This window comes from Peromyscus maniculatus, chromosome 20, assembly GCF_049852395.1.
Source record: "Peromyscus maniculatus bairdii isolate BWxNUB_F1_BW_parent chromosome 20, HU_Pman_BW_mat_3.1, whole genome shotgun sequence".
NCBI lineage: Eukaryota > Metazoa > Chordata > Mammalia > Rodentia > Cricetidae > Peromyscus > Peromyscus maniculatus.
In genome coordinates, this window is record NC_134871.1 from 55,994,902 (window position 1) to 56,007,025 (window position 12,124).

Sequence of the window (12,124 nt, forward strand, 5' to 3'; positions counted from 1 at the left end):
GCCCTAAGTCCCTAAATACAGGCACAGGCCTGCCACACTTGACATGTAGAACTATCACCAGGGAGAGACCATGTGGAGGATGGGCTGGAGGCAAGCCTGGAGCCTCAGATCCAGGAAGGAGGTTCCTGCAAAGGTCCAGTGAGAGACGGTGGTTTGGGGACACAAGAGTGAAGATCCCAAGTCCACGGCATGTTAGGAAGATGCACCTGGCACAGCCTGTGAGCATATGGGTCAGGGAGTTGCCATGGTAACAGCAGATGATTCCTACCTGAACAGGGTTGGCAGGGAGTGGGCCAAATTGCCTTGGACTTTATGGGCATAAAGGCGGTTCTGTGAAACCCAAATGAATATCGCTGATGAGTTACGTGCCACCACTTCCCTCTGAGCGACACTTTGTTCAGAAAAGACACCATTGGGTCAGGGGTGAGCAGAGCTGGAGCAGCCTTTTCATCCTGAGGGTGGGCTAGGGCGGCACTGAGTTCATTAGGCTGCTCAGGTCAATTACCCCAGTGAGACAAATGGCCTCTCATAACTCTGCAGCGGCAGCAGTCACTTGGCAGAAACATGTGACAGGGCATGGAAGAAGCTGCACTCTGCTATAACACAGGAAGGTCCTTTTCATGTCGGAGCTTAGTCAGAGGTCAAGAAGCCATGGGAGAGTTCTGAAGCACCCCCTGCCACCTGCTCACTTGATGGGTGACCAAACAGGTGACAAAATAATGGTAATGGTGATGATGGTGATCGTTGTATTTGGATGTGGTGATGATGGTGGTGGTAACAGTGATGGTGGTGGTGGGGATGGTGATGATGCTGGTGTGTATGATGATATCAGTGGTGATGGTGGTGATAATGATGGTGTGGGGATAGTGATGATGAGAATAGTGATGGTGATGATCGCGATGATGGTGGTGGTTATGATGGTATTGGTGATGGTGATAATGATACTGTAAATAACAGTGGTGATGATGATGATCATGGTAGAGGTATTTGTAGTGATGGTGATGATGGTGATTGTGGTGATGATGGTGGTAGCTGTGGCTATAATTACTAACACATATTTTTCTTACTATTTGATAGTCACTTTTCTGAACTACTAAGTTGGCTCAATTAATTCTCACCAAAGCCCTGGAGACATTATCATGGATATTTTATGTGTGGGTAACCTGAGGCACAGAGTGGCTGATCAACTTGGCTTGTGTCACACAGGCCATCAGAGCAGAGTGAGGGCTGGGCGTCAGCTTCCTTACCATCCACAAGGCTATAAGATAGAGTCCAAGAGTTCTGTGAGAGAAGTGGGCTGTCACTGTTACTGGAGATGCTGCAGAGAACATGAGCCTTGATGGTGGCCAAGCTCATAGCCTAGATGGTATGGAAAGACAGGTGGAGGATGCAGAGGCCTCTTGGAAGATGCAGTGTAGTTCTAGGGGTAAGATGTGAGTCTTGGAATAAGTTTAAAGGAAGTTTCTCAACCCCCAGCCCTGATGATGGGAAACTGCAGCTCAGCGGGGGGTCTGGTCTGTGGATACAACATCAGTAAGAGGTTGACACTAGACCCAGGGCTTGTTCTGTTTAGTACCGCTCCTAGCTGATGGAAAGGAACACTTCTCCACCCGCTGTGTCTCCACATGGAGGGGCAATTTTTAATGTAGCACTTCTGAGTCTGAAAGAAACTGTTTGTTCTTCAAAACCAACCTAGCAGTTGTGAATGGCCAGCTCAGGCGACCTGGCTCTTACCTGATCCCAAACTGGCTTATCTGGCAAGGGCCTGCTTAGGGACCCTAGTAGGTTGTGAGGTTGGAGGGGAAGTTTTTGGAGTCAGTTGCTGTGTGATCTTTGGGAGACCAATTACCCGCTCTGGGCTGGGCTCCTCATTCCAAAGCCAAAGCTGTCTTAAGGATGAGGAGGGATTGAAGGTGAGGGTCTTTGGCTACTGGGCATGAGACCAAGGTTGCCAGAGCAGACCCTGCCCACTAGCCACAGCCCAAGATGCCAATGGCCATGGTGCTGGCCTGGCTCCTCCCTCTGCTCTCACTGCAGATGTTATTTGATCTATGGTCTGAAGATTCCCTTCAAGGCTCACCCTCTCCCACCAAGGAAGCCACCTTTCCAGTGTGGGGTCCTTAGAGTCCCTCTGAGCGTATGTCTGCTCTCCTTCCCCACATAGGCACTGCTACTGGAAAGTCAGGGACATGTTATCCATATCTGTTCCCAGCAAGGGCTTAGACTCACAGAATGTTTGTTGAGTGAATAAGCAATGGTCTGGAGATGAGTCTGCAGTGCATTGAGTCTGGGGCACTTTCAGCTCCTCTTAGGACACCTGATCTTCCTCAGGCAGCGCAGGCTGGAGGATCTGAGGGGTCTGGGGTTCCCTGTGAGAGGAGCTTGCTGCTCCCTAAGATAAATACCTGTTGGGGTCTGGGCCCCATTGTCCACACCCTCAGCCTGCCCTCTATTTTCAGCTGATGTAATCCCTCATCATCTCGCTTCTCATCTAATAGCTAGTATTCTTTGTTCTGAGGGACTTCCTGTGTTTATTGCTGTATTTGGGGACACATAACTTGGTCTTCTTGCTATTTTACAGCAACCTCTTCAAAAGGAAACAGTTGGTCAGGCCCCTGTTTGTCTCTTTGTTCCCACCCCTTCTCCCCAGATGTCCCCTCCCCTTCCCTTTCAAGCAGCAATTAAACACAAATCCATTTTTTTTCTAAAGGAAAAAAAAAAAAAAAAAAAAAGAACCGCAGTCCTCATAATGGCCAGAGTGGAGAGACCGTGACTGGATGTGAGAGGCTGGTGGTAGGAGCTGGGCTCTGCTCTTTGGGGAGTGTGACGCAAATTTCCTGCCAGATAGCCTGCTGATTCCGGTTCACACTGGCCATGACCAGTGCCTGGTGGCAATCTTGGCTGTGGAATAAAGTAATATGGCCAGTGGGTCCTGGCAGGAAACATGAATTATGCACTGAGCTGTGGGGATGATGGTATGAACTGGCCATAGCTAGTCTCAGGACTCCATGAGTCTTAGGGTCCTGACTACAGGCAGAAGGGACAGCTTCTGGTCATCACAATGACATAAGTAGGGTCCCAGCTCACCTTTCTCCTTTGCCCAGCCAAGTTGAAGGTCAAATAACAGCTGACATCCATGAGCTTCTGTTGACCTTGAAGTCACACTGAGCCTGGACAGGGCTGGCTGCCTGTTAACCTGGGTTGGTCATAGGTACTGTTCCCCTTTGTCCCATTCCAGATATACACATTGATGGGGGGGGGGTGCTCACCCAGTAATCACCTACTCAAGGGCCTGATGGCAACAGTTCTTCAACTCACGTATCTGAAGCCTGTGAAATAAGTGACTCCGCACTGAGCATTGAAACCCAGCTGGGATGATGTCATCATGTGCTCAAGGTCCTGAGTGTGGCAAGGGCATTTTATACGGCACAGGAGATGGGTATGTGTGTTGGGGTAGGAAGGGATGTAGTTACTCCAGTCCAGCACACCCCTGCCCCCTGGCTTCCAATCTGGAGAGACTTTCTAAAGGAATCTCTCATTTGTTTGTAGTGACCCCTGCCTATAGGAGAACACATCTGAGGCACGCAACATCCCAGACACCCACCTCAATCTCTGTGGAATGTGTGGGAAGGACCCTACATAGGGAAGTCACTCCTCTTTTCCCACATACTTATTGTCCCTACTTTTCTTTGTTTGATATATCTTTATTTTGTTTTTAATGAAAAGTATATCTTTGCTGGCTTACCATCATCTGTAATTCCATTTCCAGGGGATCTGATATAGACATTAGCCATGCAGATGGTCCACATACAATATTCAAACAAAACACTTATACACATTAAAAAAAAAGTAAAACTATATCTTTGCTTGATACAGAATTTGCAGTTGACCATATTTTCCAGTGTTTGAAAAACACCCTCCATTGTCTTCTTCCTACCATTGTTTCCTATGAAGTCTGCCATCATTCTCTGTGCCCTTTCAGGTGCTTTTCTTAAAACATGTAAATATTACATTTATTTATTTATTTGTGCATATGTGCACATGCATATCACACACACACACACACACACACACACACACACACACACACACACGGAGGTCTGCACATGACACACACACACACACACACACACACACACACACACACGGAGGTCAGAGGTCAACTTGGGAGAGTCAGATTGGGTCTCAGGGATTGAATTTGGGTTGTCAAGCTTGGAGACAAGGGTCAAGAGCCATTTTGCAATCAACCCCATGTAGCTTCCCCCCTCCCTCTTTCTGAGTTCACTCTAGTAGTTTTCTTTGTCTTTGAACAGGTTTGAGAAGGACTTACCACGGAGTGGTTTTTTTAATCAAATTTCTTCAGTTAGTCGTTTCCTAAAGTTTTAGACATATTGGATGTATTTCCAATCTACCCTATAATTATTTGTCTTATTAATAACATTTTTAGGGTTTTACTTTCATTTTTATTTTCCTAGTAGAAAAGTGAATCTTCCAGGCAGAACTTCGGTGTTATTGCTGAAAATTTCTCTTGGCTCACGCTGACCAAATTTTTTCTGTAAATTAATTAACAAGTTCACGGTAACATTTTAAGGTAGTCACGTGCTGCCTCTAACACCTGGGCTGGGTGTTTTACCTGTGTTAATTTGTTACCTTGATTATTGTTCACATTTTCACCCAAAGCTCCACTGAGCTGGGGCTTAAGCATCACTTCGGTTGAGTTCAATTTGCATCTGGTTTCCAGGGTAGCAAGGGAGAGAGTTCCTGTCCTTCTGAAATCCTAAAGTTATGGGTTCAAGGGATGAGGACATTGCCCATTTTCCTTCAACCCCAGCTTCATGTTCTCTTACGTCTGTCCCTAGGGGCTTGCCTCTGTGACCTTACAGGGAGTCTGTTTGTGGAGGTACAACTCTGGAAATGTCAGTCTTGTGGAATAATCCTCTTGTACACTGTAAAGATTTGTCACTTGAATTGGTTTACTAAAATGCTGATTGGCCAGTAGCCAGGCAGGAAGTATAGGTGGGGCAACCGAACTAAGATTCAAGGAAGAAGAAGGGTGGAGTCAGGAATTGCCAGCCAGATGCAGAGGAAGCAAGATGAAAATGTTGTACTGAGAAAAGGCACAAGCCACATGGCTAAACATAGATAAGAATTATGGATTAATTTAAGTCTAAGAGCTAGTTAGTAATAAGCCTGAGCTATTGGCCAAGCATTTGCAATTAATATTAAGCCTCAGAGTGGTTATTTGAGAGTGGCTATGGGACAGGAAAACTCTGCCTGTAAGTCTGTTTATGGATTCAGTAGTTTTGTGAGTGAAACTAGACATCTTACCCATCCCAACCTCCAGGAGGGTCCTGAAATCAGAAATGCAAATATCGTCGGGTGGTGGTGGCACATGCCTTTAATCTCAGCACTTGGGAGGCAGAGGCAGGCAGATCTCTGTGAGTTTGAGGCCAGCCTGGGCTACAGAGTGAGTTCCAGGACAGGCTCCAAAGCTACACAGAGAAACCCTGTCTCGAAAAACAAAAAACAAAAAACAAAAAAACAAAACAAAAAACAAACAAACAAACAAACAAAAACAAGAAAAGAAAGAAAGAAAAAAAGAAATGCAAATATCACCAGAACTCCAAATCTCTCTCTCCCCATTCCTCTCTCCTTTCCTTGCTTCATCTCTTTCTCAGACCCATCTGTCATAGGGGTTGTTTACCTATGGGCTGAACTGCATCTCTTGCTTAGGCTCATAGTGCTTTAACAGTTTGGCTGGCATCCCCTTGAGCTGGAGCCTCTTTGCTGGTGGTCCACATATGTCTCTGACCACCTGCTATAGTTTGTCTATCAGATGGCTCCCAAGGGCCAGGTGCTTAGTCCCCAGAGTGGTGTTCTAGGGAGGTGGTGGAAGCTCTAGGAAGCGGGGCCTGGCGGGAAGCCCTCTGGCCCCTGTTGGTGTATGCTAAAGAAAATTATGCTGGCCCCTTCCTCTTTCTCCATTTTAGCTTGCTGGCTCCGGGGGGGGGGGCAGTTTGCTCTGCATAGGCTACTTCCACAAAATGTTGTTTCACCACGGCCTCTCAAACTGAGCCCAAATGAGTCTTCTCTTCATACGTTCATTTTCTTAGCTATCTGTTATATGCCAGGCTGCTGTCTCATATGCCCCATGCTCCCAGTTGGTGATTGCCCTGATACAAAGGCAGGCTGTGTGCTCTGTTTGTGCCTTCTGGGTTACACAGAGAAATTGGTTCAGTTAGACTTCTTTGGAGACATGCATAAGTGACACTATGATGTGCATGGTGTTTTCTGCTGTCATGGTGAGTGGCCATTGCTGTCTCCAGTCGCCAAGGCAGATCTCCACTGCACATAATTAATCACTACACTGGAGTGTAGGTGAGCATCAGGAGATGTCACTCAAGGGACAGTTTGGGCAAGCACAGAACTGAGCATCTCTGGGGGGCTGAGAGTATTGGGCCACATACCACCCAGTCTGTGATTTGAGGAACATACTTCCCAGCCCAGCAGGTGGCAGAGGGAATCTAATGCTTCCTCAGCAAGCCCAAGAACCTGATAGGATACAGCCCAGGCTCTTGGAGAGGAAAGCACACCCCTGTGGGAGGGATAGCCCCAGCTAGGTCTTCAGGACACACACACACTAACAAAGACTATACATTCAAGGTGAAGGTAGCACCAGGAGACCAAGGTCTCCAGATATATTTAGGACCCATCAGAGGCAGGCCATGAGAGTAACTTGTGCGGAACATTTCAGAAGTGAAAGAACCAGGAGTGGCCGGGAGAGCAGGGCCTCTTAGTTTCTACAGGGCTCTGGCTCCAAGGGCAGTCACCAAGGGAGCAGCAGATCAAAATGAGAGAAGTCACTTGGGAGGACAGATGCCATCTAGGAGATGGGAGATCACTTAGAAAGGTGGCAGTTACCTATGAGGGTGGAGGTTAGAAAGGGAAACAGGAGTCAACAAGAGAGGAGGCCACCCAAGGAGGAAGCACTGTGGCCAGGCTTTGGACTGGGGAGCTGCTGAGGCTGGTACTATGCCAGCAAGATCATCCCATGTTTAAAGGACACTGTGCTCCCAAATGTACAGCCTGAAGAGCTGCAGGTGAGATCAAGCATTTGTTAATTCTTCCCACTTTGAACCAAGGGCTCCATTGCAATGTGGGATCCTGCAGCATCTGGTCCCTGCATACATCTCCTGTTAGTCCTCAGTGGGCAATATCATATTTTTAAAAGACTTATTTGTGTGTGTGTGTGTGTGTGTGTGTGTGTGTGTGTGTGTGTGAGTGAGTTTAAGAGCACCAAGTGTGTGCAGGTGCCCATGGTGGCCAGAAAGTGACAGATCCCCCAGAGCTCATTGCACGCAGTTGTGAGATGCCTGATGTGGGTGCTGGGAACTGAACTGGGGTCCTCTACAAGGACAGTAACACCCTTAACCACTGAGCCATCTCTCCAGCCCTGTAAGTCACTTCATTTGAGATTGTCAGAATGTGCTTGGGTTTCCAACAGGAACAAGTGTGCCCTGGTAAGCCATAGCTTCAGCCCACTCCAGGAAAAAAAAAAAAAAACAAAAAAAAACAAAAACTTGTTAGGACTTTGGGAGCCTGGAAGGGAATAACACATGCCGCCATGCCTGAGATCTGAGGGCCTTTCCAGCAGGAAGAGGTCAATGTGGGTGGACAGTGGGAACTCAATTTTGCCATTTTCTTCATTGCCTTAGGCAAGGTAGTTATCTCTGTCTTCTAGTTCCTCCCTTGCTAAGTGGACCAACCAGACCCTCGGTATGATTCAGAATGAGGAGCCTGGCCTCTGGCTAGCCCAATCTCTCCTGTATTGCTGTTACCCCACTGTGCTGTGAGATGACGCTGTCTTCTTATTCCAGGATACCGTTAGATGCTCTCAGCTACTTGGGAGGAGGCCTCGGGGAGTCTCGCTTGACTCCGCTTTACAGATAAGAAGACTGACAGGCCTATATCCAGCTTGTGACAGAGCCTGGCAGTGCCTGCTTCTTGTGAACACTGTGGGTGATGGGGCACCCATGAGCTGGGGCCTGAGTCTCAGAGGCAGCAGCAGGAGAAAGCTGGTCCTGCCACCCAGGAGCTGGTGACATGTCCCAAGCTGCACACCCAGGAAGGGAGGACCCCCAAAGGAACACTGTCAGGTTTTGTTCTTCAGCCAAGTTCAGATTGGACTAGGTGACCTGTGTGAGGAAGGTGGGGGCCACAGGCTGCTTTGGCATCCATCATGACAAAAGGATGAATGCAAAGCCAGACCACTGGGGAAATGGAGCTCTCTCAACAGTTGGAATAGATATGTGCCTGGGGTCCTACTTCAGAGGATGCTTGGACCAGCTAGTCAACCTTCTGCCAGCTCCTGTCAGCTGCAAGATGGAAGGAAGCTCAGGCAGGACCAAAGAGAGCCTGAGGGGCCCTGGGAGAGAAGATTCTGGGAGAACAGGCACAGAGGAGGAGAGAACTTTTTTTTCTCTTTCTTCACTGGCTCTCAAAGCTGATTTATTTCCGAAGAAGTGGGTTTGAGGGATGAGGTATACCAAATGGGCGGGCAGCGAGGATGCAGCAATCTGGACCATCCTGGACTTCCAAATAGCCTGTGCTCTGAATAGACCTTTTGTTCTGCATGGCTGCGATGAAGGCGGGGAACTGGCAGTGGATGCCCAGAAAGGGCTGTGACTAAGTGTCCATTATAAGTGGAGCATTTTAATCAAAAATCCATGTAATTTATTTGAATAAAAATGTGTGCTCTTTACAATCCTGCTGTTTCCCTAGCCTTCCATATTACTAGATCATTAATACTTTAGGAATGGTGAGTGTCATCTTAGAAAATGGACACAAAAGCAGGGAAGGATGCCTGTGGTTGTTTGGGCTTAAAAGCAATGATCACAGGGCTGGAGAGATGGCTCAGTTAATACAGTACTCTCTGTGCAAGCATCAGGACCTGAGTTCAGTCCCCAGCACCCATGCAAAGAGCTGGGCATTGGTGGGAGCTTTTGTGATGCCAGTACTGGTGTGGTAGAGACAGAAGGGCCCCTGAGGTTTGCTGGGTCGCCAGCCTAGCTGAATCAGCAAGTCCTAGGCCACAGTGAGAGATCCTGTCTCAGAAAACACAAAGGTGCACAGGGCTTGAGGAATGACACCCAAGGCTCACCTCTGGCTTCCTTACACAATTATGTATGCACGTGTGCACACCTGAACATGAACACACACACAGGCACACATATACACTTACAGGCATAAAAATAGTGATCATTGAGGAAGAAGGTCTAGGTTCACAAAACACTTGGCCCCGGACACCCACTTCAGGAATGAAGTGGTCTGGGAAGTTGCTCAAGGGCTGGTGGACTCAGTACATGGAGCCACAGCTAAAGCCCCAGACTCAGTATACAGAACCACAGCCAAGGCTGCACACTGTGACCTATAGAGGTGCCCTGGATGGACTGCTTTTTAGAATCTTGTGGGTGCTCAGCTGTCCCCTGCAGGTCTTCTGTAGGCAGGGTGTAGCTAGAGTTTTCCTGCCTGGCCCACAGGACAAATCTCTGTCACCCGCCAGTCCCACAGCCACTCAGACCCAACCAAGTAAACACAGAGACTTATATTGTTTAAACTGTTTGGCCTAATGGCTCAGGCTTCTAGCTATCTAGTTCTTACATCCTAAATTAATCCATTTCTATAAATCTATACCTTGCCACGTGGCTCGTGGCTTACCGGTGTCTTCACATGCTGCTTGTCATGGTGGCAGCTGGCAGTGTCTCCCTCCTCAGCCTTCCACTTCCCAGAATTCTCTCAATTCTCCTCTCTGTTAGTCCCGCCTATACTTCCTGCCTGGCCACTGGCCAGTCAGTGTTCTATTTATTGGCTAATCAGAGCAATTTGACATACAGACCATCCCACAGCAGCAGGGTCCCTGGAATGGGCTATGTTCCTACAGCTTGGGTATGGGAAGTCATTCAGAAAAGCCTTTGCCTCCTTGGACTCTTGTGTTGTGATGCTCTTCGCCCCTCTTGTGCAGATACTATGGTTCCCATGGGAAGAAGACTGGCCTTGAATCTACCACCACCCACCTCTCCATGATGGCTTTCCTAGATCCAGCACTTGTGAAAGACTGTGATTCTGGGTTAAACCTCCTACCTCCTAGTTTCAATGTTCTCAGTACAAACCAAGGTGGGTAGCCAGATGACATATATGCATGACCTCTGCCTCAGGACCAGGGTTGGGCTTATAGGGCATTTGCTATTCTCCACCAGCCTGTATCTCCAGAGAGCCATGGTGTGTAGCACAGGGACACCAGAGGCTTATGGCCTTGCTTTGTATATAGAGTCAGACTCTCCCTCTCCCTGCTCGTCATGGCCTCTGTCTGTGTCAGAAAGAGATTCCGAGGTGGGTAGGAATGTATGGGTCAGGGTTAGGTTAGAGGGAGGATGCACCCAGTTCATGATGTTTTCAGCACCATGGACAGGACCAGGCACTCAGCAGTTCATACACTGTGAGTTCATGACCAATGGATAGGACCCAGCCTGGGCCTTCTAGGTCCGCCAGTACAGAGGTTGAGATAGAGATAGATAGTGGCTGGTGTTAAGTGTGTGGTTGATGCATGGAGCTGGATGTGCTGGATGTGCTGGAACAGGAAGGAGGCTTTCTGGTGGGGCTGCTTCCTGGGTGTCCTTGGAAAGGAGTAACCAAGGGTCCAACTTGGAGATGGGAAAGTCTGAGACCAGACTGGAACAATGCTGGCTGGTTCACAGAATCTGTGTCCCCCTGCACATGTGGTGACGGCTCCTCGGGCTTCCCAGCAGCCTGTCTAGCCGAGTCCCCAGGGTGCTTTCTCTGTCTGAATCTCTCATCTGACAGACCCTGGCAGGAGGCTGGCTCGCAGACAGATGTGCAGACAGACATATTTTGCTGCTGTTGATAAGGTGTCCAGGGAAGACAGCTCCAGTGTGCAGAGCAGGAGGTCAGACGGGGGGGAAATGAAAGGCCGTCTCCTGCTGTGTCTGCCAAGCCAAGCTGAGCTAAAACACAGCAGTCTCCCCATGACAGCTGGCAGCCCTGAGTCCCCAGCCTTCCCTCTTGATACCTCTGTGGAGAGGGTGTTTGGCCCGGGTTTCTTCTGGCACAGTGACAATGTGTTACCTTGCATGGACAAGGCAGGACAGGTGGGGGTGGGAATTGGGTCTTCTCCCATCTCCTTCCTTGAGTCTCAGGCATGGCGGGCCACCCCATGTACCTTCCCTGAAGCCAGACCTCTCAGGATCTAGGGCATAGTGTAAACAAGCCCAATATAAGGGCCTGGGCTCTATTTGGTATGAGGACATTGTCTTCATTTCTCATGGCACCTCCTCTGCACAATCTCCAGTACTAAGAAAGAATATGACGAGCTCAGGATCCCAGGAGACTGCTGTGCCACAGAGGCCTTCAGGTCCAGGGATGAAGGAGATAGCTGAGTTGGGACAGTGAGGACACCTGTCTCTTGAGGGCATAAACAGTCACTAGTCACTGTATCTGTTTTGAGTCCACAGAGTTGGGTAGTACACTCTAGAAGATAGCAGTTTCTCAACTCCACATTTCTCTCATCAAGATCTCATTGCCAACATACGGCCAGATAGACTCTTACCTGTCTGCCTGCCCGTGGGAGGGACAGCTGGTTGTCATGGGCTCCTTGACGTTCTGGCAAGATGCCTGGGTAAATAGTGTGTATTGCAGGCTATGGAGCCAGGCAGAAAGGAACCCTGGGATCTTTTTTTTTTTTTTACCAACTACAGCAGCATGCCCAGGTCAGCTAGCTCCATAGCAGTTAAATCTTAGCATGAACCCAGAACCTCAGCGTTCAGACTGTGGTCAACTCTCCATGTGGCTATCCAGGGCAGATGGACTCAGCAATAGAGAGACACAAAGCTCTTTCTAGATCTTGTTTTCCATCAGATTTGGGGATCATAGGCCCTTCCCTCCTTCATCTGCAAGACTTCTACCTTTGTCCCCTACAACACCCAGCCCTTGCAATAAATCAAGTAGTGACAGGATTCCTAGTAAGTCTTGGCAATGCCCTGACTCTGTTTTTCAGCTCTCGAAGTTCCAAATGGCTCCCCTGTCACCACAGCCTCAGTTTCTCTATGGT